General features: G+C 38.4%; 1 pseudogene; it reads left to right on the forward strand.

Annotated features, from left to right (window-relative positions):
* The first annotated feature begins 10,883 nt into the window (after window positions 1-10,883).
* On the forward strand, window positions 10,884-11,576 carry LOC102842780 (annotated as a pseudogene).
* Window positions 11,577-12,894: the final 1,318 nt, after the last annotated feature.

The raw sequence follows: 12,894 nt of genomic DNA on the forward strand, positions 1-12,894 counted from the left end.
AGTATTTCAGAGAACCAACAGACAAACAAATAATGACAATTCTCTAGAAATGTAGCTGTAAAGGAGATCCCATATTATTCTGTCTGCTCTAGTGGCAGTAATATTGCTGTTTTCCATCATGTGACCTGTTGGTGTTCATGCCACCATGCCATTGAAAGGGAAAAGATGAGACAGAATAGAGCAAGTTAAAATGTCACAAAGCTCCCTCTTCTAACCAAAATTCTGCTGTTTTTCTTACATGAATGTTCCCCAAAGTGCTGCAAGCCTTTGGTTAATTTCCAGAGTTCTGCAAAAGTTCATTTGACCATCTTTTTCCAGTTTCCTCATTGCTTTCATGGAAGAAAGAATTTTCAGAAGTGCTTACTCCACCATTTTCACTGACTTCACCTGTTACAGATTTTAAAAAGCATTAAATCTTCAAAGTTAAGCACTGACTATTTTGGTTTTGACTGTGTCTGCCCTTTCCAGCTAATAATAAAAATATTGGTAACAGTAATGGAACATTTATGGAGAATTATATGCTGAATGAAGAATTTATACTATTATATCTGTCAATTCTCAAAGTAACCTTGTGTTGTTAGTGTCAAATGTCATTGAGTCGGTTCTGACTCATAGAAATACTGCATAGGGTTTCTGAGGAGTGGTAGGTGAATTTGAACCACCAACCTTGCAGTCTAGTGCTTATCCTAAAGTGACATACTACGACTCCCAAGACAGCATTAGCAACATCTAAATGAAAGAATACCTCAACTAAAATTAGATTACCTTCTAGGTCCATGATGGTATGGCATGCATCATTGTTTCCAGAAGCTGTATGACAGATTCATAATTTTATAATAACCTATCCACAGCCACCAAGTTGAATACAACTCACAGAGACCCCATAGTACAGAGGAAAGTAGAACTGCTCCTTAGTGTTTTCAAGACGATAAATCTTTATGGGAGCAGATATTCTCATAAAGATTTGAGCCCTTGCCTTTGTAGTTAACAGTTCAATGCTTAACTCACTATACTACCAGGGCTACTGATTCTACAATAAAAAATTAAATTTGAAAGTCATACTCATTAAAAATGTTTAAATTAAAGCAAATTATTGTGTCCATTGGGTTTTTTAAAGTCAGGTTTACAGAAATAAGTGAAAAGAAAAACTGACTAATCTAACAAATAAAAGATTGTGAAGATATATATGGATTTCATAACCAAAAGTAACTTTAGGAAACTAGTTACATATTAAACATGGACAATTCATCCTTCCGCCCCCACAAAAAAATGGATTATAGAGATTTAAACAGTAAAATTCTTAGGTCAAAATGCAAGGGAAGATTTTGCATCTGAAGATATATTTCATGTTTACACAAAGACAAATTTTTTACCTCTGAGTTCTACAGACAATTAAAAGAGCATTCAAAAAACTCCAATATGGACGAGAAAAACATACAAATACTTTTTAACATATGAAATTAATATCTAAGCAACAAAGACTTAAAAATTTATATAGATACAGAAATTGTTGTGTATTTATTAGCAGTCAAGCACATTCATCTTAAAGTAGCCTTTTGAAGTAAGAAAAAAAATACATTGGACACCCAGTTCATAATGAAATTTATCAAGTGTATATTCTAAAACTTAAGTCATGTTCATAGTCATGAAGTCCACTTTCATAAGTGACAATACTTATCCCCCCCAAAAAAACGTATAGAAAACATTTATGATTTCAAGCTCTGTCACAAAATTACCACAGTAACTTTGTAAAAGCAAATTTCTGTGAATATTGCCTCTATTTTCAAGAAAGTATCTTAAATGTACTTTTTTATGTGTGTATTCATAGCAAGTCTGTGGAAAAACCTCCAAATATACACAAAGATTGTCCCTGAAGGTGACATTTGTCATGTTTGTTATGCTACACACTTCTAACTCTGGTAATATGCCTGTGTCACCAGGGTTAAATCTCCAACTCAATCAATCTAGACGCTAACCAAAAGATTGTAAGCTCAAATCCATCCACAGGCAACTTAGAAAAAATACTTTTTATATTTCTTTAAAATCAATCATTACTTTGATGATTACCAGGCATGGGAAAGAGGGAAGAGTAATTCATGGGCTAGAAGGTAGCTTGGGTGATGGGGAAGACAGTATCCAAGGAGGAGGAGGACAATACATAAGAGAAAAGGTGGCAATGTGCTGGAGCCAACACAACTGGGGCCAACTGCTGCATCTGACAATTGGCTTATCTCTGTGACCCGCACAGAGAGATTAAACCGGAGTAAGGGCAACAGGAGATGAGAAATAAAAGAAAGACACAAGACACATTTGAAATATAGAGTAGTTGGGAACAGATGGGACACAGCACTCTGAGGGACATACTGTGACACAGACCTAGGCAGCAAGTTTATTTTATACACAGCTCAAAGGGAGGTACTTGAGGGCAGGGAAAAGAATAACATCTGATGCATGCAGTAAGCAGGACTTTATCAGAAGAACGTAGTTACTAGGTAAACAGAGATAGGGCGGCTAGAATGTTGCATAGGCTGAACCGCAAGACATAGCTAAATACAAGGAAAGACCTTGCAAATTACCAGACCCATGAGGCAGCCCTGCAAGTTCCTCGGGGGGTGGGGGTGGCGGGGACAGGGACACTTTGACTTGGAAGCAGCCCGAGTTTCTGGATCACAACTGTTCAGTTGCATTCCTTCAGTTAAACTACCCCCAAGTCAGGGACCTTCAGCTCAGTTGCTCCCAACAGCAATGAGCAATGAAAATATAGTAAGACTTAGGGAGGTAATGCATAGGCTAAATGGGGTCGAGGTAAATAGTGATTTATACACAACCTTGGAACAGCAGTGTTCTGTGAGTAGATACATGGAGCGAGACATAGGATAAATAGATACAGGAGGGGGGAAAGTGTTCATGTGTTTTACTGTCTTGTGGATATTGGTTTTCATGCCTACTACTGCAAAATGGGCATGTATGTGTGATAGAAATGAATATTTGGAATTATGATTGCAGAAAGTATGAAAGGCTTCTTCAACCTATAACTGATTAGATTCCCTAAAAGGGAAGTTAGAATTTGCCAAGGGAAATAGGCTTTTTGTTAAGCCTTTGTATAGTATCGGGCCTTAGGTGGAATCTTGAGCCCCAGCCAGAACCTTCTGAGCTGGTACATTCCCACTTGAAATGACATGCAGACCAGCCCAGAACGGCTGGGAGAACAGAAGATTCTTATTGAGAGAAAGACCTGCAGAAAAAAAAGCGGACTATTTGGCTGTTTGAATATCAAGCAAGCTGTTTGCTTTGGAGGCATCAAGAAAAGAAAAGTCAGCCCATCAGGAAAAACCCACTTCTAGAACTGAAACTTAAAGCTAACCCAAAAGCATATAATATGCTCACTGGTGACCACGTGGGTCTATTGTGAGTGGAATTGGGGGAGCTGAAGCACTGAAGATACGGGCTGAGTTTGGCCATGTTCTACTGGCACTTGTTGACCTTGAGATGAGAGAGAGACGACGAAGGAAGGGCTGGCTGGTCTCAAGTTTAGGGAGATGAGGGAACTCCTGAACCCATGGACACTGACCTACTCTTGGGGGCTAGGGCTGAGAGTGATGTGTTCAGCTTGTCTGAAGTGCAGGGAGTTATGCATAAACTCCCAAACTTGCAGCTAGTACCCATTTGACCTAGCTTGAATGGCTAACTCACAAGAACTCAACCAGATGAAGATAAAAGATGTTTGATACTGTGAGTATGACTTGATGAACTGAACTTTTGCTTATGTATACAGTTGCTTAAAATTCCAGCTAGAAGGGAAGACTTCGTCATATCAAGGAGCAAGCTTGTTTCCTCAGTGTACTGGGCTGATGTTGTTGTTGTTGTTGTTAAGTACTGTGGAGTTGGTTCTGACTCATAGTGACCTTGCACAGGGTGTCTAAGGCTTTGTTGATACGGATGGGCAATTTAGACATTGGCTATCAAAAATGGGATGGGGGGGGTATGAAAGCCTGAGAAGTCTTAGTGTGGCACTGAGGGTTAATGTGCTGGACTGCAAGGTCAGTTAGAACCACAAAGTCAGTGATTCAAGTTCACCAGCTCACTGGTCACTGAATAACAACAACAAATGAAGGCATGAAATGTCTGGCTTACAAGCTTTCATGACAGTGCTTACTTTCAGAATGAGGAGGGTAAGGCAGAATCCCCACTGAATAGTTTTTTCTCTTTTCCAGATGGATCTGATGATGCTGATAGTATTTTATGACTCATTTGTGAGTAATTGTTAGCAGGATTAATTGTCACAACTGTAACTGTAGAAGATGTGTAACTAAAAATGGGGAGTAGTTAATCTTTCATCTCAAGAACAGATGATCCGATGATCCCAATACCATCAAGAAGGAAGAACACAAGTGAAGTATGAAATTCCTAACTAGAAAAAATGATGACAGCAGAGACAGTGGCAGAGGTGGTGGCATGCAGAGACAGAGCAGCTGCAGGCTCTAGGCCAGTGGACTGAATAAGGCTGTGTGCCTTATTCAGAATGTGCTGACCTGCAGAATGTGGCCTTAGGACGTTTAAATGAATAATTTTTTGTTTTATTTTGCATGTGTAAAAAGAAAATCATTAAAAACCCTGTGCAGCATAGTTTTACTCGGGCACACATGGAATTGACGCAAGGGCAACTGCATGTTTGTTTTCAAATGTTTTTGAGCATTGAACTGTCTAAAAAATTATTGTGTATACTGTGTATGGGAGTCCTGGTATGATGCTGTGGGTTAATGCGTCAGACTGCAAAGCCATTTGAACTGCAAGATCGGCAGTTCAAGCTCACCAGCTGTTCCTCGAAAACCATATGCAGAGTTGCTATGGGTCAGAATTGACTCGACAGCACTTAACAACAACAATACTGTGTATGACTTCGAAAACCAATATATTTAATAGAAAAATCTACTTAGAAAAAGAGAGCTGAAAAGAAAATTCACGTTAAACCAAAGTACTAATGTTGATACCCAACCCATCAAAGGATTTTCCCATCTCTCCCTGGTATCAAAATCCATCTTCCATCTTTGTGTTGTTTACTTCCAGACTGCATGTTATTGCATGCAGGAACAAATATTCTAACTTCTAGTTTTGGTATGCTCTTCTGAAACCCCAGTTAAAGTAGTGATATCCCAATAAATCTTATTAGAAAAAATACTATTATCTTCTGGATCCCCGGTGGCACAGTAGGCTAAGTGTTGGGCTGCTAATTGCAAAGTCAGTGGTTCAAACTCACCAGCATGCCACAAGAGAAAGATGGGGCTGCCTGTTCCCATAAAGATTTACAGTCTCAGAAACCCTAAGAGCAGGTCTATCGTGTCCCATAAAATCACTTAGAGTTGAATTACCTCAATGCCAGTGTATTTGGCTTTTTACTATTATTATTATTATCATCATCATTTACAGATAATAAAAATGTGACAAAAAGACAAAATAGTCTAAATTCAATAAGAACTAAGTCATAAAGACTGGGTTAGAACATGGGCTATCTAAAATCAAGAGTTATGAGGCAACATGGAAAAACTACAAATTACGAGAAGGATAAAATACCTCACTTAATATTTCAAAACAATTAACCCACTACATGTTGTTGTTAGGTGCTGTTGAATCAGTTCCACATCATAGTTATTCCATGCACAACAGAACGAACATTGCCTGATCATCTTTACAACTATTGCTATGCTTGAGTGTATTGTTGCAACCACCATGTCAATCCAACTCATGTGGCTCTTCCTCTTTTTTACTGACCCTCAACTTTACTAAGCATGGTGTCTTTTTCCAGAGATTTATTCCTCCTGATAACATGTCCAAAGTAAGTGAGACAAAAATTTCACCATCCTTGCTTCTAAGGTGAATCCTAAGAAGGCTATACTTTTTCCTAGACAGATTTACTCACTCTTCTAGCTACGATATATTTAATATTCTTTGCTAACATCACAATTTAATGCATCAATTCTGCTTTTGTATTTCTTACTCATGGCCAGCTTTCACATACACATGAAGTCATTGAAAATACTATGGCTTAAATGATCAAAAAGCAGAGCCAGAAAATTTGAAAATCTAGAAGAAATGGACTACAATTTTTTAGAAAAACATGACCTACGTAAACTAACACAAAGTAAAGTGGACAACTTGCACAAAACTATAACAAAATAAGAAATTGATCAGGTGAATTTAAAATTCCCAACCAAAAAAAGTAGAGGCACAGATGGTGAATTTCACCAAACATTCAGAGAAGAGCTGACACCAATTTTATTCAAATTATTCCAAAACTTAGATAAGGATGGACAGCTCCCAAATATATTTTATGAAATGAGCATGTTGTTGTTGCTGTAGTTAAATGCCATCAAGTCAGTTCTGACCCATAGCAACCCTGTATAGGGTGTCCGAGGAGCAGCTGGTGAGCTTGAACTGTCAATTTTGTGATTCAAATTGACTTTGTAGTCCACCATATTAACCCACAATGCCACACCAGGACTCCTGAAGTGAGTACAATCCTCATTAAAAAAAAAAACAAAGACAAGCAAAAACATCACTAAAAAAGAAAATTATAGACCAGTATCCTTTATGAACATTGATGTAAAAATTCTCAACAAAATCCTAGCCAATACCACATAATCATATTAACTGAAGCAAAAAAGGCATTTGACTGAAAGCATTCCCTTTGTGAACAGGAACCAGACAAGGATGGTATCATCAGTCCTACTCAATATTGTGTTGTAAGTCTTAGCCAGAGGTATAAGGCAAGAAAGAGAAATTAAAGGCATCGAAATTGCAAAGAAGTAAAACTCTATTTGAAGATGATATGATCCTATGCTTAGAATATCCCAAAGACTCAGGAAAAATTATTGGAGCTCATTGAAAGATTCAGCAAAGTGTGTGTGGGGGGGGGGGGGGGGGGGGGTACAAAACCCCATAAGTACAATACCCCAAAAGTATTCAGCATCCTTTTGTAAACAAGATCAATATACAAAAGTCTTTTGGATTCCTCTGTACTAAGAAAGACAACTCTGAAAAATGAAATTAGGAAAATAATGCCATTTAAGATAGCCACCCAAGAGATTAAATACTTAGGACCATAGTCTCTGGGACACCATGGTCAGTTGGCATAATATAGTCCACAAAGACAATGTTCTGCATCCTGCTTTGTTGTTGTTGTTGTTAGTTGCCATCGAGTCAGTACTGACCCATAGAGACCTTATGCACAGCAGAACGAAATACTGCCTGATCCTGAGCCAACCTCACTACTGTTGCCACACTTGAGTTCATCGGTGCTGCCACACTTGAGTTCATCGGTGCTGCCACTTAGCTAATCCATCTCATTGGGGGTCTTCCTTTTTTCTCTCTGACCCTCCACCTTACCAAACATGATATCCTTCTCCAGCAACTGGTCCCTCCTGACAACATGTCTGAAGAATGAGAGGCGAGTAGCATTTGGGATCTTGAAAGTTCATGAGCGACTATCTAAGGTACAGCTATTAATCTCTTCATGTGCAAAGAAAGAAGAGTGATAAGAATTGAAGAGACTTGGAATCAATTAGTCCAAATGAACTAAAGAACACGTGAACATCAGTCTCCCTGACTCTGAGACCAGAAGAAGTAGATGGTGCCCAGCTACCACTACCAACAGCTCTGAAAGGGATCACAGGGATTTCAGATAGAGTGGGAGAAAATGTAAAACAAAACTCAATTTTTATTTTCCTTTTTAAATGAGCTTATTGGTCAGAAAGAGACTGGAGGAACCTGAGACTATGGCCTTTGACGACCCTTTGTGTCTCAAAAGGAATTCACCCTCATGGTCCAATTTTTCAGCCAAGCATTACCTATGTATAAAGAGGGGGACAATAACACTAGTATGCCCACCATGGAAATGGTCACTCATTCAAAACCAAAAAGGCAACATTTTCCTAAGGACAAAGTTGAAAAGGGTTGGAAAGGTGGGTAGAATGGAAACAGGAATCACAGAGAGGAAACAGGATGGTAATTGTTGTTGCAGGGAGGGGATTGCAATCATTGAAATAAAACAAAGTATATCGTTTGCTGAATGTAAAACTGATGATCTTGTTTGTTAACTTTCATTCAAAAGTTTTTTAAAAAAAAGAAAATACTATGGCTTGGGTCAGAAGTACCTTAGTCCTGAAAGTGACATCTTTTGATTTTTAGCATTTTATGAAGGTCTTTTGCAGTAGATTTTCCAAATATCATAGGTTGTTTAATTTTTAAACAATGATTGCCATTGATTTTGAATCCAAGTAAAATGAAATCTTGACAGCTTTATAACTGTTAACTTCATAGCACTTTACTATTAAGTGCCATCGAATCAGTACTGTCTCATAGTGACCCTGTATAGGGTTTCCAAGGCTGTAAATCTTAGTAGGAGCAGAAAGCCTCATCTTTCTCCTGCAGAGAAAGGTCCTCCTGTAGGTTTGAACAGCCTAAATTGTGATTTGAAGTACAGTATTTATCCTACAAAGCCACCTCATATCACTACATAGGATTTTTATTTTATTGAAGGAATTTTAATATTTTTATAATGGCAAATTACTAAAAATACTTTAATTTCCAATATTGTAGTAGAGTCTTCATACAAATTATGTGGCAAATGAGAAACAAAATCTTTTACCAGAAATAATTTCTGTCATTTGTTTGAGGTCCCTTCCAGTGCTGAAATCTTTTTGAAATTTTGGCTTAGTTCATTCATTTTCAATTCAACAACAATCTCAAACTGTTTATTTTCTGCCAGACACTGAGGATCTATGCTTTGGAGATCAAGGCCGACTCTGCCAGTATGGGGTTCATACTACAGTGGGGAAAATAGTCATAAAAGGTACAGTTGAAATGAAAGAGAAATGAGTAATGTGGTGTAATGAAAGAGAAAGCACAGCTGTTATGGGATCAAAAGATAAGGTACTCTGAAGAGGTGGAAAAGACTACTTTGAGAATGTGATGACTTAAAAGAGACCAAAAAGACAAGGATTGGTGGAGGGAAGACTAGGTAGAGAAAACCATATATGAAAACTAGAGGTCTAGAAAGAATGTGGTATGCTCAGGAACTGGAAGCATCTTAGGGTAGCCACAGAACAGACACTGATGGGAAGAGGCAGACATGGAGATAAAAAGACTTGGCTGGAAAATCTTCTTTGTTCAAAAGCATTTGTTTAAATGGCTAAATGTCCCCAGAGTACAACCACACTCACTGTATTTATCTTTAAATATTCCTTTTGAACATCATTAAGATGTGCCTGTTGACAAGGTACATGGCAGGATTCTGTTTCTAGCTGATAGATTTTAATGAAGAATTGCCTGCAAGCTTCAAATAGCTAAAATCTATCTGCAGGTGGTGTTAGAATAGAGAGATAAAACATTCACAAGTCAACTGGAAAACACAAGCCAAAATAAAAGACTTTAGAGAGAGAGAGATAAGAACAAATCATGTCTGGAGGCAATAATACAACTGAAGTTATTCCAAGGTTCTCTCTAACCAGACTGTCTACTCTGGCCAATATTTTACAATACACCATCCATCATCTTCATAACAACCTTATGAGATATTACTATGCCCTCTTGGACATGAGGAAACCAAAGCTCAGAAAATATAAACTACTTTACTCATTTAACAAGTACATATTGAATGCTTAATACATTCCAGGTCCTTATTACACATCAGTGAACCCAGGTTTATGGAATTTATATTCTACCAGGAACTTGTTCAAATTCACACAACTGATAATCCCACATCATGATTTCCCTAATCAGAAGTACCAGACTCTTTCCTTCTGCTGTATAACACTGAATAAGAAAGGGCTACTTTATGCCTTAAATATGCTCTAAAGGCCCGGAATGGTTCACTAACAACGAATTGTATTTTAAGGTTGATTCAGAAGCTTGTCATCACTTGTTGGTACTTATAACAGGCACCTTGATTTCTAGATGTTCTATTTAATACTGTGAAAAAAGACATCTAATGAGAGGCTGGTGTACTAAGTTTGTTAGAAAGAACCATTTACATCCAGGAAAACTGAGAAAAATGAATATATTCCATTTGTGAATTGTTTGCTTTATTTTTGGCTCCATCTCCCATTTCCTTCATCTTGTCTGTCTTATCTCCTTCTGTATTTGGAGTCCTCTGTATCTGAGACTTAGGTCCCATCAGTCTTCCTGGAACCTTGTTCATCATTCAGTTGTGTTTGCCTTGGAGTCTGTCCTTGTTCTAGATCCTTCTCTAAAGTCTTTAAATGGTATATTTCTCACAACACAAACAAATCCATGCAGATTAGGCAATCCTCCTGGGATAAGATCTCTATCTGGGGTAAAGTGACTGTCCTGTACTGCATGAATTGTCCTGATGCCAACTCATATAACATCTCCACTGTCCTTTGATGACCCTTTCACTAAGTAGGCACATATCTGGTGAAATTCATCCTTCAGTTTTATATAAACAAATGTAATTGCAGCAGACAAGAGTAATGACTGCAACTAAGAAAGCATTCACTTCTAAATTGTAAATTGCATAACTCCTCTAGATTTTACTGCTCATAACCTAATGTGCTGAATTGCTGGGATCATCAAGAGAAGACGTATAATTTGCTTTCTTTCTTGGTACATGTTGGCAAGAATATGAGCATCTTCAGCATCTTTTCTGAAACTTTGGCATCAAAACAAACTTTACAATTATAGATTTTCTACATTCTGTTTAAGTTTGTATAGGCATTGTTCCACTTTCAGAGGCTATAGTATAACAAGAGGGAGGTCTTTCTGGTGATGCAAACAGTTAAGCACTCACCTATTAGCTGAAAGACTCACCCAGAGACACCTCAGAAAACAGGTGGTGTGCTTCCAGAAGATCACAGTTTTGAAACGCTATGGACTTCAGTTGTACTCTGTACACATGGGTTTGGCAGAAAAATTACATGGCATTTCTAAACTCTCAGACCGCCACATTCAGTCGCCACAAGAAACGGTTATTGGTGATTTGCGAACTCAAAGAGCAAGCCCAGCAGGAGAATCTGGGTGATGAGGGGCCCGATGGTCAAGAGTCGGACGTCTTCTCTGAAACGAGCAGTGTCATGAATGGCAGCACCGTAACTGGCAGATACTCACGCAGTTAAGTCCCAGATATCAGCGGCATCATCTAAGTATCGCCGCAAAGCAGAGCGGAAGAAGCACAGCCTCAAAGAGGGGAGTCCGCTGGAGGAGCTGGCCTTTTGGAGGCATTGAATGAGGTGGTTCAGAGCATTGAAAAACTCAAAGATGAGGTATACCATATTTCAAAGGTGCTGTTCCTCTTCGCATTTGATGAGCAAGCAAAGGAATTGCAGAAGGCCTTTGAAGATACTCTGCAGCTGATAGAAAGATCACTTCCAGAAATTTGGCCTCTGACAGACCAACAGAATTCAGCCACACCTATTCTGGGTGCCAATTCAACTGCAAACAGTATCATGGCCTCCTATCAACAACAGAAGACTTCAGCCCCTGTTCTTGATGCTAAGCTTTTCATACCGCCAAAGATCAACAAAAGAACCCAGTGGAAACTCAGTGTTCTCGAGAGACTGTGACCGCAGTGCACAGGACTCCCGCAGACACGACTGTCCCATCCTTTGCTGGTTGTCTGCTCAGCCCCCACTGCATGAAACTTCGCGATCAGGCAGGGGGCGAGTAAGACACTGATGGAGGGAGAGCTGTCTGTGAACCAGACCTCAGCTGACAGTAAGATTTGTTGTTGTTGTTGTTGTTGTTTAATTTTGTGTATATGTTTCAATCATTAAAATTTTTAATATTTAATCAGGATAAATGCTATGTAAAGTATAACTTGAATCATGTGAATTTCACCTTGAAAAATCCAGGCCTACTTCTCCAAAGTAGAAAGCTCATCTTCTTGGCTTACTGAATCCCAACAACTCAGTGGCCTTCTTTACCTTCCTCTCAATTACAAGTTCTTTTCTAACTCAAAGATTCTGTACATTCTGTTCTCTCAGCCCGGAATTCTCTTCCCCCAGGCTTTGCCTGACTAACCCATGCTGATCCAACATGCTGTTGCTATTGCTTTTTGTTGTTGTTAGATACCGTCCAATTTTGACTCAAAGAGACCATAATAGTCACAACAAAATGAAACACTGCCTAATCCTGCACCATTCTCACAATTTTTGTTATGTTTGAGCCCATTGTTGCTGCCACTGTGTCAATCTATCCCACTAAGCAGTCTTCCTCTTTTTTGCTGACCCTCAACTTCACCAAGTATGGTGTGCTTTTCCAGGGACTGGTCACCCCTGACAACATGTACAAAGTTTTCTAAATTACAACAACTAATTTAGAGGACCTGGGAAGTCAATCAAAGATCAAAATAATAACAATGCCAAAGAAGGGCAAAATATAGGAACAGGAATCCAGGTGGTGAGGAGGTCAGGTAGATTGCAGGATACAATAGACTGTCTTAAATGGAGGAAAAAGTTAGCAGATTATAGGATAACCTCAAAGAAATGTAATACTTCACAACATACCACAAAAATGGAAACACTAAAACTAAGAAGAAACTGACAAGAAATAGCACATAAAACACGAACTCAGCACAAGAAGGCATGTAGAACAAAAGAACGAGCAGCACGACAAAAAAAACTAACATAATGACAGAAATTAATTCATATCTATTGATAATTACACTGAATGTCAATGGATTAAATGCACCAGTGAAGACACAGAAAGTGGCAGAATGGATAACAAAACAAAGTCCTTAAATATGCTGCCTGCAAGAGACACACCTTACTCACAAAGACAAAAACAGACTAGAAGTTAAATATATAGAAAGAAAAAATATATTAAGCTAATTGCAATTTTAAAAAATAGCACAAGTAGCAATACTAATCTCTGATAAAATAA

Source organism: Chrysochloris asiatica, unplaced genomic scaffold (genome assembly GCF_000296735.1).
Source record: "Chrysochloris asiatica unplaced genomic scaffold, ChrAsi1.0 scaffold00146, whole genome shotgun sequence".
Lineage (NCBI taxonomy): Eukaryota > Metazoa > Chordata > Mammalia > Afrosoricida > Chrysochloridae > Chrysochloris > Chrysochloris asiatica.